The 24511-nt window shown below is 27.5% G+C and overlaps 1 protein-coding gene across 1 annotated transcript in view; it reads right to left on the bottom strand.

Annotated features, from left to right (window-relative positions):
- Positions 1 to 23948, bottom strand: part of LOC107437506 (uncharacterized) — a 76520-nt gene extending 52572 nt beyond the window's left edge. The window contains exon 1 of the mRNA XM_016049530.4: positions 23639 to 23948. The gene's annotated coding sequence lies outside the window, so the exon portion shown is untranslated. The remainder of the gene's footprint in view (positions 1 to 23638) is intronic.
- Between the last annotated feature and the right edge of the window lie 563 nt (positions 23949 to 24511).

Below are 24511 nucleotides of genomic sequence, written 5' to 3'. Positions count from 1 at the left end.
ATTTAAATAGTTGTTGTAAAAATAAACATTTTTGGAGGCGCTATGGCTCAGTGGTTAATTCAATGAATTGTCATCACGAAGAACTGAGGTTCGATCCCCAGTGGCGGCTTGAAGCCCACGAAATTTCAGATCGATGGGTAACAGCTTGTCTGGGGCGTAAAGCGGGTAGTGAGCAGTGTTGAACGCATTTTCCCTATCTAGTAATTGGTCACGAAATTGTGGAGCTTTAACCTCCATGATCCCTGGCCCTCAACGGGCTTTTGCCAGAATGCTTTATAAACATTTTGGTAAAAAGAAATTTTATAAACGTTTCTTTAAAAACATTTTGTTTCTAAGCTTTGCAAAAATTGTACGATTCTCACAATATATTCCAAGACAAATCATATTAGCCTATGAGATTTTTTTTCCAGAAAAAATAAAATATTTTTAAAATAAAATTATTTGGAATGGAATTATTGATATTTAGCTTAATTGATAGGTGAAAGCCGTGATGGCTCAGGTGATAGAGCGTTCGCCTTCAATTGAGGTGAACCGGGTTCGAATCCCAGAGATGACTGGTCGATACGAATCCGCATCCGGCTTGCACCAACCACAGGGCTGACTTAAAACCTCTGTGGTAGACGGATTATGGGTTAGAATCCCCTTGCAGTCAGGCTAACCGTGGGAGATTCTCGTGGTTTTCCTCTCCATACAACGTAAATGAGTGCTAGTTCCATCAAAAAGTCCTCCACAAAGGAAGATTTCTCCCAACACTTGATACAGGAGTTCCCTTGTCTTCTGGATTGAGTCCAAAACTACAAGGATACGGAGTTGAATATTAGAAGTCGTAAAACCAAAAATTGGGTCGGTTGTTCAACGACGGTTATAAAATTATGAAATAAATTTGATAGGTGAAAAAATTTGTTCATAAATATGAGACAATGAAAGTTGGTTTCTTCTAGATGCATTATAAAAATAAAAAGTAATAATGAAACGTTTTATTAATAAGAACATATTCTTTTGAAAAATTGAACAAAAGTTTTGTTTCAATTAATAAAATTAGTTACACTTTTAAGTGTTTAAAAACAGGCATTCTCCTTACTAACCTTTTTTTTCTTCTAAACTACAAATTCATTTAAAAATAAAGAGAGCAATAATTATGAATGATTTATTTGTTTCATCAACATCACTCTCTGTTTTTCAACGGTATCAAAACACCCACTTATTATTCTATTCTCATTGCTTTAGAAATAACTCTAGTCTTCTTAGTTATTGATAAACTGGTTCATACCAAATGCTACTGTCTATGTTTCGAAAGGAAAGTTAAAAATTGAATATAAAGTTATCAGTGAAAAAAATTATTTAAAATAAAATAAAATTTTCATCCTTACATGAATTATTTATTAAAATCTTGTGAGATTTATTTTAACAATAAATTCACAAAGACCGGTTTCTGATCAATATTTATACATCCTCTGAAGCACATGGATCTTATTTGGGTCGTAAAAAATGTATTTTTAGCTTATAAACACTAGGAACGAAAAGGTTTGGTCAACCATAGAAGAATTCTTCTTTTCTTATGCGAAGAAAATAAAAAAATAGAAAAAATATATAAGAAAACAAGACAGCGCTATTCATCTTTGGCATTTTTTAGGAACAATGGAATAAGGTATTTTCGTTGTCAAAATTGAGAGTTTAACCCCAATAAAAAAGTTATTTACCAAAGAAAGAAATTTTTTTAAAATATTTTCCTGAAAAACAGTTACTTTAGAGTTTACCTCGGTTACTTTAAATTCAAAGCAGATGCAAAAAGTAAATTAAATTTAAATATTTGTTCATACGAAAGTGTGTTAGCATATTACAATAGAATTTAAGTATGCATATAAAAGTTGTGAGCAAATATTTTTAGTAGCTGCTTGTTACATACAATTTTTCGTAATAAAACAATTTACTCAATTAATATAAATTAACTGAACATTTTTTAATGATCAATAAAATAGGTTTTTTCTTTATCAAAATTAAGATTTTAACTCCTAAAAAAGTTATTCACCTAAAAAATATTTTTTTTTTTTGAAAAATTTATTTTAAATACCCTAAAACAATTTAAATTTAAAACGTGTAAAAAATTAAATAAATGTAAACCTTTGCATAATAAAAAATTAGTTTGGGTGTACTAACAGAAGTACATAAATTAAAATTTTAAATAAATATTCTTAAAGACAGCTAATGAAATAATATTTTTTGATGTAATAAGCTACAACAAAATAAGATGTAGTAAGCTATATGAACTAGGTATATAATATTATTTTTTATACTTATCAATGAAGTAAAAAAAAATTAAGCATGCATGATTAAAGATTTTATTTACGTCAGCTAATAACTGTCATTGCAAAAATAAACACAAATAATTTAATAACGATTTTTATCCAATATCTTTACATAACATAAAAAGGTAATTGTCTTAAGCCATATTTCATTATTATCGCTGCATTCTTATTAAAAAGAAAAATATTGTAATGGGATACTCAATTGAGACAAAAAAGATCTGGAAAATCTTAAGACTTCATCAACATAAATGTAATAAAAGTTATTACAATAATACAAAGTTATTACAACACAACAAAGTTATTATAATATTTGCCTGTAAATTAGTTATTTATCTCTAATTAACTGTATTTTTATTCTGATTTGTTTTGATTGCAGAGTTATTTAATATAAGTACATTTGTTGAAGCTATCCTTATCAATTTTAACCATTTTGTTATTTATATTTATTTTGTTATTTCAATTATTTATGTAATATATTTATTAAAATGGGAAGTGACAATCGGGGCAATTAGCTACTTCAGAACTCAAGGCTCAAAATTACAAGTGGTGTTCTTTTATTACATTATAAAATAATTCTATGAGAATATCTTATTGTGCAACATTTTATGATACCATATTGATTTACTAATTTACAATTATTAAACGGGGAGATAGTTTTGATTATGATACTAAGTTATAAATGTTAAGTATATTATTGGCATATAAATTGTATACTGATAAGTTATATTTGTTTTGTGATTTATTTTATGTAAAACTGTGTGGAGTTAACTAATGCAGTTAATGTAATTGTTACAAAATAGTCATATAAATCGCGAAGAAATACTAGGAGTTAACTTTTCACATTATTGCTTATGCGAAAAAGGTTTAAAATGAGTTTTTATTGTAACCAAACAGTAAATAAGAATTTGAAAAAACAAGTGGGCGGATTAATTTGTTGAGATAATCAAGCAAAATTATAAAATTTTAAATTTTATTCCAATTTGTGTTAATAGAAAACACTTTAGGTCGTTTTATTGAATAGCTCTTAATTTTGCTTATAAACCTATTTATTGCCAAAAAAATCGATATATATATAAAGCGAAACTCAATGTAATTTATTTAAAAATTATTTTTGGTTACATATTTCATTCCTTCACCTATACTCTTTTAAACCATCTAACTTGAAAATTTTGTGACATATGGTATATTAATGATACGAATTTAATTAAAATATAACCTCGATTAAAATATAAACCCAATATTTTTTTGAGCAATTTTGAGCAATAAGTAACTTTGTACAGTCGAACAAGTTTGGTTTGAAAATTCTTTAAAAAGCCACATTAAAAATATTCTTGCTTATCAAATGCAAGGTTGATTAAAAAAAATTTTTCTTCCGGTAAACCATATTGCATAGTTACCGCTTTATAACTTACACAGTCAAAATAATCTTAATACCACCTTTTAATAAAAAAAAGTAAAATAAGTATGTAAAAGAAAAGCGATATCAGCTGTAAAACATGTAGTTTTGAACAAAAGCCTTAAGTTTGCAGAAACCAAATAATGCTGAAGTAAGTTCCGCGAGAAAATTTGGCAACAACTGCGTAATTTATACAAGGGTAGAATTCTCATTCTAAAATTACGGTAAAGCTACCGGTAGCAGCCTGTCTATTCAATTAACTGTAAAGTTAACGATTAGGAAAATTTTTTACCTTTATGGTTTTGAAACCGTTTACAACTGATATGGTTAAAAAACCGACTAAGACTAAGAGAAAAAAGTAGAATAACTACATTGATCCCTAACTCAGTAGTATATGCATTGACTTTTAAGATAATAGTTCAAAACACAGTTGATAACGATAGTGTTGATAGTAATGAAATCCTCAAAGGATTTTTTGTTTTAAGCAATAGAAATTTCTTTACTGTGTTTAGCGTATATGCAAAAATATGCCTCATTTTTTTCTACCTAAAAATGGCTTTTTAAACTAATATTAAAATTTTTTTGCTTGTTTTATAAGTTATTACGTATAATACAACAAATAAACTGTTTTTTTTTTTAAATTTTATATTAATATTTTTAAAAAAAAGCTGTCGAAAGTAGTCGGATACAATAAATGAAAACAGTCAATAAACGATTTTTTTCATAGTTAAAAGTTTTATTACCATCTATTTTTATGGTTGTTTGACTGTTTTGGTTCCATATAACAATGAGAACAATGAAAAAAATTGTAAGTTAATTATTTTTTCCGAGAAATTTCAAACAGTTTATCTGTTAATATCGTATAATGACAAGAGTTTTAACCTATCTTCTTTCTGTAATTTTAAAACCCAGAGAACATTTCATTTTTCCATAATTAATGAACCCAAGCCTTAACAACCTGAATCCACAAACTTATTCAGTTTCTGAAAAGAATGATAACTACGGAGGAACTAATATCTCAGCTTATAATCACGTTGAATTTTTATGACTATAAATAGGAAACTCGCTTTCCATAATTTATGGAAAATATGAACTATATAACAGGCAATATTTTCATGACGATGTCTAGCACTAAATATTCCTGTCAGTATTCAAATGTCAAGATAAATGGCAGCAATAACTAGAGTGATGGCAATCGTACTTCTATCTTCAAATGCCCATAAAAGATGGAATGCCTTACTAACCAAAACACTTTCAAGTAGCGTCTTGGCACGCCTTTGGAAGCTGAGTAGATTTAGTATGCCAAGCTTGGCTGATTTTTGCCTACCATTTTGGCAAGATGATAGACCTTAGCGATGAAGTTTCGGGAAATGCCATTTTTTTATTTACTTTTGGAGGAAAGGAAACCACAACGTTTTTGTTTTGAATTTCCATAGAATGTATTATGTTGTGAGACCAGGAATAAATCTTTTGAAGTGTGAATTGTAGAACGGAGGAATAAACAATGCTGGAATAAAGCGTATTTTCGTCAATTATTGGGATTATCGTGGAATAGAGATGGCAAAATCAAGAAAATGGCGTTCGAAGAAAGAATTCGGAGGCAGTTTATGCTAATATTTTTATAGGTATTTTACGATTCTGTGAATAGGCAGTTGGTAGGAAATCTCCAGATCGTGCTTATGTTGATTAAATACAATTATATATTTAAACCACCCTAAATTCAGTGTTATTTAAAGAAAATGGTTTTAAAGAATTAGCTTTTTCAACGCATTTATTTTGATTCTCAAAGGTCAAATACAAAATTTACAGATTAGAGAAATTGAGAGAGATGCACATAGAAAAAGATAACTGGAAAAACTACCGTACTGTACATTCCAAGTAAAAAAAACATAATTCTGGTTAAAAAATTATACGGTATTTAAACCATTCAATTGGAGATTTTTCCGTTTACAGAGTAGCGGTTTACCAGAAATTTTGGTTTACAAAATTATAGTTCTTATTACCACACATTTAGTAAAAATTGCCAAAACTGAAAAGTAAATTTAACGGGTTATTGTTTCTTATACCAGGCTCTAAGGTATAATGACAAAATTACCAAATTTTATTAAACTCATTATCAAAGCACTTTGGTAAAATACTACTGAGATTTTTGGTGTTCCCACAGAGCCACAAACACGTTAAATTTCACCATTACCAAGTTCTGGAAGTTTTGACTATGTTTTTTTTTTCTCAATGTAAAATGATAGTAAAAAAGTAACTAAATATTAACTTTTATGAGAGTGCTTTCAATCAAAAAAATGATTCCCTAGATCAGTGTTTCCCAAAGTGTGGTACGCGTACCCCCAGGGGTACGGGAGCAGTTTAGCTGGGGTACGCGTTCTTATGCGATTACCACAAAAGAACATTTCAAAAAAATTTTATTTAAAAACAAAGCTCTCCTTGAAAATTTACAATTAAGTATTTTTCAATTGGCTATTTTTCGATGAGTTAACAGTTAATAATTAGTATTGTTAAAAGCCAGTTGTAATTTTTAACTTTTATGCAATTTTTTTATAGTAAAATCTACATTAATTTTTTTATTAGAGTACACAGCGTTACGAAAAATTTATAAAGGGTACACAAAAGTCGTAAGTTTGGGAAACACTGCTATAGATCATTGCTTTAATATAAAAAAAAAACATTGCTCAGATTATAAATTCTATACACATGAATGTTGAGCATTATTTCTTAAAATATATAACTGTAATAAAAATTGCTAGTTTTACCAAAAATACTTCTGGTTTTCATTAAAAAAGTAGTAATTTTTTAAAAATAAAGCCTGCCTTAACTGGTTTTTTTTCCATATTATATATTTTTATACTCAAATTTGATACCTATATATGTTAATTTAATCTTTAGTTATTTTGAAAAAAATAGAACCAAATTTTATTTATTATTTTTGAGAAATTATCAATTATTAAATCGAATTATTAAATCGATATTTATTATTTTTGAGAAATCAGGTATTTATGCCGAATAAAAGATATGGTTCCTTTCAATAGTTCTAAGTTGTTGAAAATTATTTCTTTTAATGAGTTCAATATTTAAAACTATAGCTTTAGACTGCTAAAAAATAAGATCGAATAATGCTCCATATTGTTTTCAAAATAATAAAAAATAGAAATGTAATTTTTTTTTCTCTGTAAACATTCATTCACATCACTGTAATTAATTGCTAATATTAAGCCCCTGTAGTTTTAACGCAGAAAATTACATTGAAATAAAATAAGAAAACACTTTCAAACTTAAAGTAGCCTTGTTTTGCAAAAGTAAAATAGACAGTTTTTTCAGACTTGACTACAATTCGATAATCCTTATACATAGTTTAAAAAGGAAGTATAAATGATAGTTTCTTAAAAATTAATAATAAAAAAACGAACTAACTTTGTATGCCTTCTCTTTGCCACACCACCATCAAGTACACGTCATTAATATATGTATTAGTAAGGCATAATTTTGAATATTTTTCGCTTCTTTCACTTTTATGATATAGCATAAAATTAATCAAAATATTACTGTTAAGATAAATGCAAACAAACACTTATAAAAAAGGATGGATAAAACTAAAAGAATATGGTAAAATTTATAATGTTTCTGGTTCTATGGGAACCCCAAAAAATTCGGTAATTATTACTGAAACGCTTAGGTAATGATTTTGTTAAAATTGACAGTGAAGTATGGTTTTATAATATGTGAAAAATTTGGTAAATGTGGTAAAGTATGGTAATTTTATGCTGATACCTTAAGTCATGGTATAAAAAACCCATTTATTTGGTTAAAATAACTTTTCGGTATTGTATTTTTTACTAAATGTGTGGTTATACGAACTATAATGTCAAAAACCAGAATTTAAGGTAAATCGTCATCATATGAACGGAAAAGTTACCAAATGGATGGTTTGAAAACCACATATTTTGCTATTATTAACCAGTATTATGTTGTCTTTTTTTAATTGAAATGTCATTGCCATATAGAACGGTAATTTTACCAGATTTTTTTTTAACCGTATAAGTAGCAAACTTTACAATCCTTTCCAAATACGTATATAGGAAAGACGTGAGCACACATTAAATTTTAAGTATATCAACTTTGTTTGTATTTCGATGCAATTTATTTTCAGGAACTAAGCATATCAAAGATAAATTTTTCTTCTTCGAATTTTTAATATATGACCGCTCAATAGGAAATCTGTTCCCCTACATGCTACCGAAAATATTATTCATAAATTCTTCACGCAGCTAACGATTCTAACTAAGATAAAATTAAAGCGCGAACATTAACAAAAACGCAAAATAAATAATTCAAATAACAAGTGAAAATGCTTGTCTCTGGAAGCGCCAAAGTGTAAGGGTCTGATAGAAAACAATATCTGCCCATTAATGCTTAACGCACGGTTGCCTTGCCATCATCTCTTGCAAGTATACGATGACATAATGATCAGGCACCGTTGATAAACACTTCCTTCCATTTACGAGGGTTGTTTTAAAAAAGACTTCGGAAAAACTTGCACAACTTAAGAGGCGACACATTTCAATCGGCGCGGTACATCTAACACCAGCAATGGCTGGTCATTGTTCATTCTAGAACGATTTCTTCTCTTCAGATTCAACGAAAGGGAAACAATGGGAATTGGGGAGGGAGGCCATGAAGAGCAGGTGGAATCGAACACAAAGACGAAGCAAGCTTTTAGCTCATAAGGGCTCCAGAATCTTCTATATAACCTACTCCTAACATATTTAACGGTTCAGTGCGCTTGGGCCTCATCTTGAACAACTTTCTAAGAGATTCAGCCGCTGATTGCTCAACTTTAAAATAGAAAGGGTAACCCTTGAGCACTGTCAGAAGAAAAAAAAAGTCCATTATGAAGTGAAGAACGTTTATTTTGTAGACTCATCCACATTGTCCGTTTTCTGATATGGAGGTTTGTGTAAGCAATGAACTTTCTTTATATCCATTTCGAAATTAAATACAATCGATGAAGAGAGTTCGTGAAAGAATTGAGCTTCGATTGGTTACTGATTTCAATTAAACAAGAAATCGGGATATATTTTGAATATTTCAACTTTTATAACATCAACTTTCAAACAAAACAAAAAATTTTTTTAAAATTTATTAAAAAAATAAAATGAATTATGATTGAGGCTTAATATAAGTTGAATCATGCCTCATATAACATCTTCTTAAATCTTTCATAAAATCATTTTTTTTTTGTGTAAATTTCTATCCAAGCTTGAAACACATTACATTTTTTCCAAGAACAAGAAAAAATAAAACTGGAAACATAGTTCACCTTAATACTCTATTAAGTTTGTTTATATTCTGGTTCAAGAATAAACCATGAAATAATAAAAAAGTTCAACCACATTTAAGACCAAGTTTTCATTCAGGTACAAAACACTTTATCTTATAAGAAAATAAAAGGCGGAACTTTCACTTAAATATGATAAAATTAACATGAAGGGGTTCAAACTTTGGACCGCTTTCCTAACCAAACTTATTGGGACCATATTTTCCAGATTGCGGCTACCCTTTTTTATTTCGGTGGTCAGAAATCACAATTCGTTAAAAAAAAGTTATATTTATTCGAGGTTAGTACGTTTTTGTGATTTCTTAACTTAAAATATCTTCTGCCCTAACTGATTAGCATAATTGAGGTCACTTCCTTGAACCATTAAGATTGAGTTCTAGAACCCGAAAATCAGATGTTTAGATCAAAAGTTATTCAGGGTGTTCCCTTTATTTTTTGCACGCTGTACATCTTATTTTTTTACCAACGAATATAATTTAAACTCGCCAATCAGTACTGGTGGGTAGGAACTTCGCATACGATGGCTTAAACCACGACACGATTCACGTGATAGGAGGTGTCGGATCATGTCTAAGTGGTTCGAAATCCTGTAATATAAATCCCAGTTGCATCAGAGCTGCAAAAAGTGTAATAACGGTTCTTGAGCGAGATGCAGAGATGGGAAGATGAGGACTGTGTAGAATGGGCGATTTTTATCATCTGATAGGACTTACTGCGCCAAACAACGCCAATAACTTCGCAAATAGCAGATCAGTAAGGCTCTAGTAATGCGACGTCAAATCAAATTATATTCCAAAATGTCCTCTTATGAAAATTTATATTAAAAGTAATGCTTATCTTCAGCAAAGCATTTTCTTTGTTATTAAGTGAACCATTTATTTCTTAGAAAAGTACAATAAAAATTAAAAGAAAAATAACAAAGAAAAAATTAAGAAAAAAAAAATAACTCTTTTGACGATCTAACCGAAATAAAACTATGTGAAGTAAAACAAAGAAAATATTCTAAAACTTTTAATTAAAAGCGTAAAATAATCAATTCTTAAAAATTGTTATACTTGACTGACTGTTATACAGAAATACGTTTTTCCCCTTCAACGAATAATATAAGGGGGAAAAGTTACTTTTTCATCCATAATGTAGAGTAAGTATATTTGGAAGACAATTCGTGAACTTGGTTGAACCAAAGATCCGAACCATGTAGCTTTGTTTCAGTCGCCAGTCAACCAGGCATGCAGGCCATTGTTGCGGAGGGAAAAAGGATTGGATTTCTCTAAAAGGCAGCGCATCAGTGGGTGTCACACCCTCGTGAGTTAGAGGCCTTGAGTTAAATTTTCGGAAGCTTTGATGATACGGGATCGATTTGTCAATTTCCTACTTTTTCCTCTCGTGAGGTTCGATTTAAGCATGGATTTAAAAAAAAACAACTATTATTTTAAGAAGAAAAAAAATGGCGCTATTGAGATATCTGAGCCAGACGAGGAGTTGAGTAGAATAAATCAATCAATTGCCGAAATTTTGGGGGTTGTGAATGGGAACTAGTTGTTTGCACTGTTTCTATTGGTTACCACTGGTAACTGGTTGATCATTGCTAAATTTTAAGTAGACAGATAAATTAAGTTACGTCAGCTTGAAAGCGGCGATGTGATGGGTTTATTCTTCGTTTAATATGGCTTGGACCGAGGTTCGATTCCCTGTGCTGAAGGTTGGGCATCTGATCTATCACCGATTGTGCCTTAAAAGGTTCAGTACCATAGGCTGCGGGTTCGAATCCCGCTCTGGGCATGGATGTTTCTCTCTCTCTTTGTGCTGTCCTCTGTTGTGTGTATGATGTGTGAATGTGGCCGACCCTATAAACGGGTTTGTGGCAGTGTGGCGTGGGCAATGTTGCTCGCCTCCGTGACTTTGGTTCACAGGTGCCCACTGGGTAACGCGAAATGAGCAACAATTCTGGCAAATAGCCGGTCAGGTGGCCGAGCGGTTAGCGTGCCTGACTGCGAAGCGCATAGGCTGCGGGTTCGAATCCCGCTCTGGGCATGGATGCTTCTCTCTCTCTTTGTGCTGTCCTCTGTTGTGNTATATATATATATATAATAGTGTGATAATGTAGTAGTGTGTGCATTATCTTATAATCGTCATTAAATATTAATACTAATCCGTCAACCAAAAGTGAAGCTCGAGTGCAACTAAAAAATAACAGCAAGTGCGGAGGTTGAAGTAGTAAAAAAATATTTAGTAACTATCTCTTTTTTTTAATTTTATAAATAAAAGTTTACATAAAACATGTGGATATACTTAAATTTTAAATATGATAAAAGTAGTTTCCAATGAAAGAAATATTTTGCGTAAATACACATTGAAATCTATCATGAAAATGGTCTTTTTGGTCCAAGTTTACAAAAAGACAAAACAACTAGAGCTCGGTAATCTCGATATTTCGTAAAATTATCGATGTCTTTCAAATGTCACGATATGCATATTTAAAAAACGTATTCTCGAAATTTGATGTGAGTGTAATCTATTACGATCAATAGTGAATACGATAATGTCGGGAGCATTACTGATAACTATAAATATTACAAGCGATAATATCGTGATATTAGAGATAGCAATATATACGACAACAACGATAAGCTCTTAAACGATTCTGCTACAACAACGATAATATTACACTTTTATTTTTTGACCTTAAGAAAAATTATCGAACGAGATATAATCATGAGAGTTAATAAGCTTTATTTGGGTAATTAAAATATTGACCGATAAAAAAATAATAAAAATCAGTAAAACTGGAAAAATATCAATTTTTCACAAAATTGAGTATATTGTGAAAAATCGATATAGCTTAAGAATATAACGTTGTTTCAAAATTTCGATTCTGTCCAATACGAATTGCAGCTTTAAAAATTGAAAACATAATTGCTTCAAACTACAAAAAGATTATCCTTATAATTTGTAGTTTTTATCCTTCAGAAATATTATTCAAGTTGTTCTCACTAGTATTCAAGAAATGAAAATTTATTTGCTTTTGAGTATATTTTGCGGTTACATGTAGTTTTTAAACCTATAAAATAGGCTCACGATATTTATAACCGCAACGTTCGTAAAATAACTTGACAATTTTCACGTACAAATAAAAATGTCTCCCCGTAATTGGCAAAATTCTTAAAATTATGGTTATCATAACTGTATTGTACCATATATGATACAATCAAAATAAAAAGTTTCCTTCTCTTAAATGGTATATTATGAGATAAAGTCAATGATAAAGCCCATAAAGTAAATGATAAGGCCCATTTGATAAAGCCCGTGATAAAGCCCGTGATAAAGCCAATGATAAAGCCCATAAAGTCAATGATAAAGAAAAATAAGATTTAGATTTTTTTCTGGCAATTTCAAGAAAAAGAAAATAAACATTAAGCGCTTAAATAAAAATGCTATAGTTTTAAATACGATGTAGCTGTTGTTAATGGGCCATATGTAATGTTTATGAATGGAATTGTTTTTCTAATTATATTTAATTGAAAAAATAATTATTACTTAATTGAGGGCTAAGTACTAATGATATAAATCTTAAGAAGCTAGAATAGAGTACAGAAAAACAACAATAGTGCTGAGTTCATATGCTATTGATATCAATACAAATTTTATACAACTTTTAAATGAGTACGAAAAATAATAACATAATTATTACTGAAATTGCAGACTTTTTTTCATAATAAGACTTAGCAAATGAGAAGATTTATTAAAATCATACAGCAATAGTAAAGAAGGAAGTGATGGTATAATGTATATAAATAGTTAAAAATAATTATGTTATTCCATATCAGTTTTTAAATTGCAAACATTAATTAAAAAGTAATAAAGCAATATAATTAAAATTTTCAAACAATTAGAATACTAAAATATTTCTTAATTAAATATTATTTTGATAGCATTAGATTTATACGTGTTTTATTTATCATTTTCAAATTGAAATATTTAACTTTAAATCTGTTCTATTTACAAATCTAATATTAATTATAGAAATTTTTAAATTTTAAACATCGGAACTATTTTGATTTATTTATTAGTTTCTAATTGAAATATTTTAGTTTAAATATATTTTCCACACAAGTAATATTAACTTTTAAAAAAATTTAAACTTTAAACATCAAAAGTACTTATATTTATTTATTAGATTCAAATTGAAATATTTAATATTAAATTTGTTTTCTTTTTTTTTACAAATCTAATATTAATTATTAAATCTGTTCTCCTTATAAATCTAATATTAATTATTAAATTTTCTAAACTTTAAACATCAGAAATATTTAGATTTGTTTATTCTATTCAAATTGAAATATTTAAATTTAAATCAATTCTCCTTAGAAACCTAATATTAATAGTAAAATTTTCTCGACAGCAAACATCGGGTATAATAAAAAATTACCCGAGTTAGTTGCGAGAAAAATTCAATTTTTTAATTTGTTCTTCATTATTACTATGACATATTCAATTATTAAACCATCTGATACAGATTAGATTTTATTTCTCATATAGGAGTTAAGCATGCGTCTATGTTTTTTATTTTTTTTCTTACATTACTACACAATTTATAATGTGCAGTTTTTTTATGTAACTTTTAAATCTTTTAATTTCGAAATTGATTTCACACTTGTAACTATTTGTATATTTGTGTAATTTAATTTCTGGGATATTTGACAAACTGCACTGAAACTTTCTAAATATGGAATATAAAAAAAATTACTAAAAAGCAGTCAAGAGCAAAAAAAATAAATAAATAAATAAATAAAAAAAAATTTTGAATTTGTTTTCATAATACTATGGCATATTCAATTATTAAATCATCTGATACAGATTAGATATTATTTATCATACAAGTATCGCATATGTGTCTACGCTTTTTCCTTTTTTTCTTATTTTAGTCGTTTATTTATATAATATTACACAGCATATTTACAAATGACCAGTTTTTTATGTAACTTTTAAATCTCTAATTTTTTCGAAATTGATTTCACATGAATTTCATTTATGGGCTGTTTGACAAATTTACTTAAACTTGCTAAACATCGGATAAAATAAAAAATACCTACGAGTCAATCAAGTGAGAGAAAAAAAATTCGATTTTTGAAATTGTTTTTATGACTATAGTGATACATTCAATTATTAAATCACCTGATACAGATTAGACATTATTTTACACATTAAGTATGTGTATATGCTTTTTCATTATTTCCCTCTTATATTAGTCGTTTATTTATATAATACCACACAAGATATTTACAAATGTGCAGTTTTTATGTAATTTTTAATTTCTGAATTGATTTCACACTGTTAGCTATGAATTCACTTTTTGTACCGCTTGACAGATTTACTGAAACTTGTTGCTAAACGCTTTGCTTGAAAATAAAACTTTCAAAAGAAATTTATGCTTTTTAAAAATATTTAAGCTAAAAACTTAATTTATAGTTTTTTGTAAACCCACTAACGGAACATATTTGCAGCAATCATCAAACCAAATTTGTCTGCGACCTCAAGGCAGTAACAATTGTTGTAAAAATTCAGCCTAATCTACACTGATAGTAATTTCTCGGAAAAAAAGTTAAATAACAATTTATTTAATTGCTATTTTACCGTATTCCAACAAAACAGTGAAATAACCATTAATAAGATGGAATTCAAACTGTTAGCTATGAGAAAAACCGTATATTTATTGCTTTAATCTAATATGGTTAAACAACCAAAATTTTATCTCACCAACTAGGATCACTTAATGAAGTCACTTAGTTCCTTGCACCTGAGTACATTTTCATAGACTAGAGGGATAATCTGTCAATCTCATGACTGACAGAATGGTGGTTCGAATCCCAACGTTGACACCATAAGATTCCCTTCATTCACTTCAAGACATGAAAAACTTCTAGTGGCCTGTACTCCCCAATTTGTGACCCTAGGCTGTTAGAACACGATACTCTCATGGTGACAGCTCCATAAAGCTGTTAAACTATCTCCAATGTTCAATAAAAATTTCTTTTCACGCTTCCGAAACCAAGCTAATTGCTACCGTACAGTTATGTATTCATCGTTTTTTAACCATATTAGTTGTAAACGGTATCAAAACCGTAAATATGAAAAATATTTTTTACCGTGAACTTTACGGTTAATTGGATGGACTCACTGCTTCGGGTTATTTTACTGTATTTTAAAAATGAAAATTCTTACAATGTGACATACATGCAGCAAAATTTTACATAAGATTCTTAAATATTATGTATAAAACCTTTATGACGTTTATGTTTAAGTGAAATTGCATACAATATTTTTCTTTTTTAAAAATGGAATAAATCTCCGTATAGTTAAACCGGTAATCTTTTTCTTTTTTGAAATGTTCTATCGATTCATCTTTTTATTTTTATTTTCATTGGAAACAAGTTTAGGGATGTTTTAAAAAGGAGTCTCTGCAATTTCTCCCTATTTGTTTATTTGCTTTTTAAAAAGAAAAAGAACACTTAAAGGAAAATAATCTGCATATGATATTATAATGTGCAGCAGCGCTATTGTGGTGTGGGGTTTCTGTTAACGAGCTTGTAAATCGAATAAATACTGTTTCTTTTTTATAAACAATAATAAAAAAGATAAAATTTAATGTATGAAAATTGCATTACTTCAATAACAAAAACTTCTTTATTTCTTAAACTTGTTTAAATATTTTACTGTGGTGTGAAACTTATAGTTTATTATTTATTAATAAAAAGGATTTAGAAATATTTAATATTAACATAATTAATAGTCACCTTTACAACTGATAAATAAATCATACTATTTATACCACTGTTTCTTAAAATTACTAAGAGAATATACTTGGTATAATAAAATTTTTGAACGTGCTGTAAAAAAATTACGGATCACATAACGGTAAAAAGTACAGGCACCAGTACAGAGTGCCGGTATATATTACCGTAAAATCTATTTTGACCGAAATATGTGACGAAACAACAAATCTCATATACCGTAGTTTTTACAGTATTAATTACAGTGAAGTTATTGAATCACTCTAATTAAATAAATATTACTATAAAAATTACGGTCTAATATTTCACGATAATAATATATTTTACTGATGATGTACCAAAAGTTCCGGTACCTAATAACGTAATTTATTTTGGAATTTTTTACATTGTGTAAAATGTAAGAAAAAAAATTATTTTGAAGAAAAAAATTATCTATGAATTTTTATAAGAATTAATTTTTTTAAATTCTTTAGTTTCTGAGGAAAAAAAAGATATAATAATAAGCATTCTCTTTATTTTATATTATTAATTAATTTACATTCATAAACATCAAAAAGGAAATGGTGAATTATGTTCTTTTAAAGAATTATAACATAAAAAAATATATATCAAATTTTCATACTCTCTGAAAGACATTTTTACAAAAGCCGGACCATTTTTCTTACATATTCAGAAATTTAGGAGTATTTGCTTTACAATGTCACAAAACAGGAATTTTCACAAAAAAGCCTGGAATAACCCTCGCAATTAATGTTTTCACTATGCCAAGTGTAAAGAATAAAATGTTTAGTGAAAAGTATTCAAAATTTTCAATACCCTCAGTGAAAAAAAGAATAACATTTATGGGGCCAAGCAGTCAAATTATAATTCAATGCACAAAATGCAGTTACTGAAAATAAAATGCAATTACATGTTTCAGATTTCTAATTAGAAAAGCTCTTATTACAATTGATTTACCCAGTTTTAAACGATATAATTTCAAGCTAAATAGGGTTCATATTTTGAGAGATTTGTATCCCTTATTGGAATTATTATTGTTAAAACAAAATTATTGTTATAACAGTAATTATTATTTTTACAGTTAAAACAGAGATCTTTCATAAAAAAAAGTTATGGTGAAAACGGACTTGGCATGAAATATTTGATGTTTTAAACAGACCTTTTTATAAAATATTTTATCGTGAAATCGGGCCCTTCACAAAATATTTCATCTTAAAATGAGCTTTTTCACATTATTTTTCATTTTAGAACCAGAGTTGACGACATCCATAATTTATAATTTCAAAAAATAACTTCAAAAAACTCATGATTCTTGTGTTTTTTCCCCACAGATACAGAATATTATTGATTCTGCTGTAATTTCATATGAGACATTGAGTACTATGAGACACTGAGAAAAAAACTACTACGAGAAAACTACCAGAATATGACAAAATTAACCGCGTTTATGGGAAAACCGAATCGTCAATGGGAAAAATATAAAGATCGATACTTTTGCAAAAACGCCTTGGTTATATTTTTAATAAAATTACCAATTAAATTTGGTTTTATAATATGTGATAAAATTTGGTAAATGTGATAAAATTTATTGATTTTATCATGATATCTTAGAGTATGGCAAAATAAAACTACTATTTTGGCTAAATTTACTCTTCAGTTTTTTTATTTTTACTAAATGTGAGGTAATAAGAAATACAATTTTGAAAACCAGAATTTCCGGTAAACCGTTACTCTATGAACGGAAAAATTACCGAAATTAATGGTTTAAATACTTTATAATTTGGTTTTATTAACCAAAATTATGTTGCTTTTTTTTTTTAACCAGAAGTGTCATTAACATGAGTACGGTAGGGTTACTAGAATTTTTTTTCTACGTGTATAATTTCACAAAGAAAGGATCATTTTTCCACAATTTCACAAAATTATTAGTAACTCTTTCGCAATTATAAAAAAAACAGAAACTTTCTGAAAACGTTCGGAATAAACCCTGCTCATAGATATATCTCTATTTTTAAAGTTCATTTGCTCGTTGTTATTAGTTGCATATCATTTGTAGATTGGATACGGATCATTGATTTTGAAGAACAGCTGTTATTCTTTGTCAGGTGTTATATTAAGTTACGTATGCATTACTTCTTAAATAATATTCGCGTTTACTGAAAATAAAGATTAGAACAATTTTAATTAAATAAATAATTTTTTAGCTAAATGATGGTTCTTTTAATTCAAATGTATCATTGATTTTCCATAGACGGTTAAGATTATAACAATTTATCTTTCATTTATGTTAGTGCAAGTAGAATACTTTTATCTCAATGCCATCTTCTTTTTAAGTATACACTAAAAATAGGAACATTAAGAGTATATAATTAGTCTTCAAACGTAAAACGTGCTTAAAACAAAATATTAAGAGTGAATGCGAATTTTAAATTAATTTTTAATAAATGAATAGCTTAACTAACTTTTTAAAATCAATTTTTAAAAAAAAAAATATTATAAAACCTTCTTCAACTAATTCAGTTCAAAACCATACTTGAATTAAAAATGCGGATTGTAAAGTATTCAGTACACTGTAAAAAATTCCTGATGGACTGACGTTAAAAAAATAGAACAAAGAAAACTGATATACCAAAATTTTTACAGTAATATTTACTGAAATCATTGTAATTAAATATATATTAGTATAAAATTTACGGTATAATATTTTACGGTAATAATGGATTTTACGGTAAAATGGATTTAATGGATGATGCACCCAAAGTGCCGTATGCCGCAGTTTGATTCAGAAATTTTTACAGTGGATTGGGATATATTATATATTTTACATTTAAGTGTCTGATTTTGAAACTGTTATTTAACTTCAATATTATTTAAGTTATTATTTAACTTCAAGAATTTAAAGTTAAGTGTCTGATTTAGAAACTTAAATTGTCGGTAAATTAAATTATTATCATGTTTTAAGATGGCTTCTCAAACCATGGAGATTGCCTATTAGTATTTAAAATTCTGAATATTACGCCAGAAGTTATTGAGATTGATACCATACTATAATTAGGGGTCTGTCCAGACATTTTGTGAAAGGTCCGTTTTTCGTCAACCGTTCGTCAAAGGTCCGTTTTTCGTTTACTCACATTCTTTCAACCAGGGTCCGCTTTTATGAATTTGTGCAAATAGGGTCCGTTATAGCAAAAAAAAAAATTTTTCAAGGAGTTTTCAAATTGTAAAGACATACAAGATTATGCTAAACACTGTAAAATTATAATTAAAAAACTTAAATTTTAAAAAATAAACAACAATTGCTGCTTTTAAATTAGAGATGCAGCATACAAATATTAGGTATTTAGCCTATACTGCTGAACGCAGAATATTAATTTTGGACGAATAATGGAAGAATCGTCTGCCGAAGACAAAACTTAATTCGTTTACATCCATCTTTCTTGTTTTCTGCCCTGGAAAGGGTTTATTCAATTAACAAAATAATAATGAAGATAAACAAATTTGTGAAGGGTCCGATTAAAAGAAAAATCATTTTGTGAAGGGTCCGTTTTTAAGTTAAAATATTTTGTGAAGGGTCCGTTTTTATGAAAAGATATTTTGTGAAGGGTCCGTTAACGGACCCAAATTTCTTTTAAACAGACCCCTGATAATTATATACCATATACTGATATAACATAATTATATAGTAATATTCATTTAATCATTGCAATTAAATATATATTAATGTAAAATTTTATGGTAAAATGAATTTTACTATAAAAAGTACTTGCACCATGAATTTTGGGTATTTTTTACCGTATTTCATCTGGGAATATAGCTTTTGGTTGTTATTTACAGTGCACACATTATGTCTTTTTTTTGTTTCAGTATTTTGTTCAATTTACATTCGTTTAATCAATTTATTATTAAAACCATTATATAACTTATTCATGTTTTCAGAAATTTATTTGTTATGTAGTAATCTTGTTATCATATAAATATATCAGAATATAACAGTAAATGACGTTTAAAAATTTTTTAACAACTCCAAAAACGCAAGATAAAATATTTTGAAACAGCTGCAAAAAAGGCAAATAAATTGAGAAAAAAAAATCGAAAATTGGGAAGCAAGATTTTGGTGTTTGTTTAAATATTAAAATATTATATTAAAATATTATAATAAATTTGTATTGCTGAAATGATCTTCATTGTGCATTTAAAAACATCAATTTAGCTCATTTACATATACTTTAATTATTATAACATATTAATTGCAGGGTTAAAAAAAAACTTTTATTTTTCACAAAAACGTTTAGAAAAATGATTAGATTGTATAAAAAAGCTGCTTGAATCAAAATTAATACTATTTGCTAAGAAAAAGACTTAGACTGAACATCCTTAGCATAGAAAAGATCAGTACTACGTGTTTTAAAGTCTAATAGACAAATATATATTTTTTTAATTAATTAACCTAAACTTAATATTATAAAAAAAATGAATTTTCAAATTGCATTTAAAAATTGCATATTACCTTTACCCATAGAATAGATAACACATTGATAATACATAACAATTACTATAATTTAAATATAATGTTCGTATTAAGTACTTAATAAAAAATAATCAATAAATAAAAATATTTTTTAATGAGTAACAATAATATGTAATGTCATAATTGGAAAAAAAAATATTATAAGAATTTTGAATTTCCTTAAAAAATAATTTATTTTTGAAATTCTATACCTAAACTAATAATTGTAAAGGTAAGTCTAACTGTAAGAATAGAACGAAGTAAATGTTTTATTTTAGACTCATATTTTTATTAAAAAATGAACTAAAAATTGTTATGCTTAATATTAAAATAAAAGTAAAATATTATTTATGCTATGTTTTAAATACGGAGAAAAAAATTCTGGTAAAATTACCACACCGCATGGTAATGACATTTCTGTTAAAAAAAACACATAATTTTGATTAATAAAACCAAAATATATGGTATTTAAATCATTCATTTGGTAATTTTTCCGTTGATATAGTGACAATTAACCGGAAATTCTGGTTTTTAAAATTATTATCTTATTACTACTGAAAAGAAAATTTAACCGATTAAGTAATTTTTATGCCATGCTCTAAGGTATTATGGTAAAATTATCAAATTTTACCACATTTATCAAATTTTATTACGCGTTATACAACCGTATTTCATTGGTGATTTTTCCAAAACCATTACAAAAGCGCTTCGTTAAAAATTACTAAGTTTTTTTTGAGTTCCCATAAAACCAGAAACACGGTAAATTTTACCATATTCTGGTAGTTCTGACCATACTGCGTTTTAGTGTGAATTACGCTGCGTTGCCCTTTTAGAATATAATAAACTTAACAATGATTTAAGATACAAAGACAGTTAACAAAAACTAAAAGAAATCCATAAACAGTTTTCTTTAGGTATATACAAAAAAGTTAAAAATATTAATACGGTTTATTTTAAATTGATCGTAAGAATATGACAAAGAATTAACGCGATATTAAAAATTTTGTTTTATGAATACAAAATCTGAAAATTTTTCCAATAATTATTTAACACACGAAACCAAGAAAATATATAAATAAAGAAACATGAAGAAAAACTAGTACTAAGCTGAAAANATTATGCTGCGTTGCCCTTTTAGAATATAATAAACTTAACAATGATTTAAGATACAAAGACAGTTAAAAAAAATTGAATGTTTAAGAACAAACTAAATAAAAACGAAAAGAAATCCATAAACACCTTTCTTTAGGTATATACAAAAAAGTTAAAAATATTTATACGTTTTATTTTAAATTGATTGTAAGAATATGACAAAGAATTAAGGCGATTTTAAAAATTTCGTTTTATGAATACAAAATCTGAAAATTTTTCCAATAATTATTTAACACACGAAACAAAGAAAATATATAAATAAAGAAACATGAAGAAAAACTAGTACTAAGCTGAAAATTGTTTTTCCTGCAGTGTGATACGGATTGCAGGTAAACACTTTTAACTTATTACTAAGTGATTGTTAAGAAGCGAAATTTTTAACAAAATTTCGAATTCGTAAATAATATTTGCACTCAAAAGTTTTTTCGTTCATAAAAGTATATTTAAAATTCATCAAAAATGTAAGACAAACGTGCGATTATACTTTTTTTTAAAAATAAATAAATAAATTGTTTTATGTTGCGGGAAATATTATTTCGTCCACGAATTGTTTCCAGAGCAAACATTCGAAACAAAGAAATTGTACGCGTAAAAAAGCGCGAAAAATAACTAGTACGAAGTCCGAAAAGCAAAAATTATAGACTAAATAAATTTAGAAATATATAAAAATGACGAGCAATAATTGTAAGAAAAAACTGTTTTATGGTGTAAAATCTAATATTAAACCTTTAAATAGTTTTCTGCGCAAAAAATCTAGACTAAAAAAATGTAGAAATATATAAACGTGGAGAAAAATAATCGTTTAAAAAATTGTTTTATGATGCAAAAACTAATATTATACTCTCGAACAAGCTTTTAGCGCAGAAAAATCTAGACGAAGAAAATATATGTAGAAATATATAAGCGTGAAAGATATCTAGCACTTGTTTTTTCTGCGTATTGATTTAGAGTACAGGTAAATGACATTTTTCATACACTAAGTTAATAACAAAAAATTTAAAACAATTTAAAAAAAATCCAATTGTGCAAATAACATTTGAATTTTGATTATTTTGTTACCAACAATGAATTTTTTTAACGAAATTAATTAAATACAGTAGACAAACGAGTCCATGCTATATATATAAAATTTAATAATGCAAAAACTAATATTATCTTCTTGGATTATTTTCAGTGCAAAAAGTTTGGACTAGGTTAGCATAGAGATCTAGAAACGAAAAGAATGTCCAGTACTAAACCGTAAAATTGTTTTTCCTGCATATTGATTCAGATTGCAGGTAAGTGACATTTTGCATTTGCGTGTTTACATTTTCCCGCAATGCAACTTCATAAGTGCATTTTTTTAAAAAAAATTTTCGATGGAAAACTTGAATGAATTTTAAAATATCTTTGAGAAAAAATGCATTGTTACGTAAATAAACTGAAACACGATTAATTTTTTAAATAAAAATCGTAACAAAAACAATGCTTCTTTTCTTACACCTAATGAAAAATATATCTTAAACTTCCTTAAAAAACTATAATAATGCATAAAATACCTCATTTTTCTTTTGAGGAAAATTAATATTATTATAAAAAAGACTCAATATTGCATTTTAAAAGATAAACAAATGATATAGTAGGGAGGAGAGGGGGCAGTTGTCCCGGGATTTATTTTTACGAAAAAGATGGTAAATGGGTAAATTAATACTCAGATCTTAAATGAAAGGAACATTGATAATTAAAACTTTATGGTGTTTCTATCTTTGAAAATTAATAATCATTGTGCGTATTATTTATTATTTTCTTACATATTAAGTTATTAATAAATTAATACTAATATTTATTTACGAATTATTGCAGTAAAGTGCAATGATAAAGTGAAAAAGCGATATTTTTTAGTGCAAATAACGAAACAAAGTTCAAATAATTTTCATGCACAAAAAATTTAATAGCGTTTTTAGGATGATAAACAATCTTGGTGCAGCTAAAAAAAAAAAGAAGAAAAAAAAGCTCTAAATACATTTTGTTATTTCCATTGCAATTATTAATTTTGTAAAGATCGCTAACTTACTAGAGATAAATTTATGCAATACAGACTAACACAATAAAAATTAAATGAAAGAAAAAAAATTTTCAGAAACAAAAACAATGGTGTACCTTTAAATTTTCAGTATCGAAGAAAATATATCCAGCAAATGATTCACTTGAGAATATCATCTAGAGCACACATTTGCGAATTCCAGCGACAAAAAAGAAAACATATCACAAAACCAAAACTAACCCTTTTAAATCGCGGATTAAAAACACACTCACTGTCGCATATTCCCCCATTTCATCCGCGAAATACTCTGGGTGGAATCCATAGGATGAATGGGTTACGGGTTGGAAAATGAATTGACATTCGATGCCACGAAGCAAGCAGGTGGTTTCGCACATGCGCGTTAGTTGCGAAGAACTACCTGTACCTGAAAAATGGCGGTGCCCGATCTAGGTTCTTAGAACGGCTCAACTATCTGACCTGCTAAGCATGGCATGACTACCACTCTTAAAAAAAAAATAATACAATCAACATTGAAGGAGGGGAGGAAAAGGGGTTTGCGCTGTCAAACTTTTAAAAATTGCATTTATTACTTAAGTTAGCGGTTTCTATATCTTTTGTTTTGATAATGATAGTTAAAATTTTAAAATGTATTTGTGTATTAGGAAATTAAAGAAGTAATTTCTATTAATTAATTTATTGAAACTTTAATGTGTAAAGTTTCAGTAATAATCGCAATTTTTTTTATCATTTACTGCGTTTTTTTTATCTTTTCTACAACGCTATTTTTGCTAATAACTGCAAATAAATTAATTAATTTGGTTCTTAAAATGATAAAACAGTTTTTTTATTATTTTAGTTTAATTGAATTTACTATGAAAGCTATTATTTTAAAGAAATGTTGAAAATTGTATTTATTTAATTAATTGATAATTTAAATTTTAAAATATAACTGTTTATGTGGTATTTAATGATATTTCTATTTATTAATT

Source organism: Parasteatoda tepidariorum, chromosome 3, assembly GCF_043381705.1.
Source record: "Parasteatoda tepidariorum isolate YZ-2023 chromosome 3, CAS_Ptep_4.0, whole genome shotgun sequence".
Classification (NCBI taxonomy): Eukaryota; Metazoa; Arthropoda; class Arachnida; order Araneae; family Theridiidae; genus Parasteatoda; species Parasteatoda tepidariorum.
This window is presented reverse-complemented; position numbering and strand designations above follow the sequence as displayed.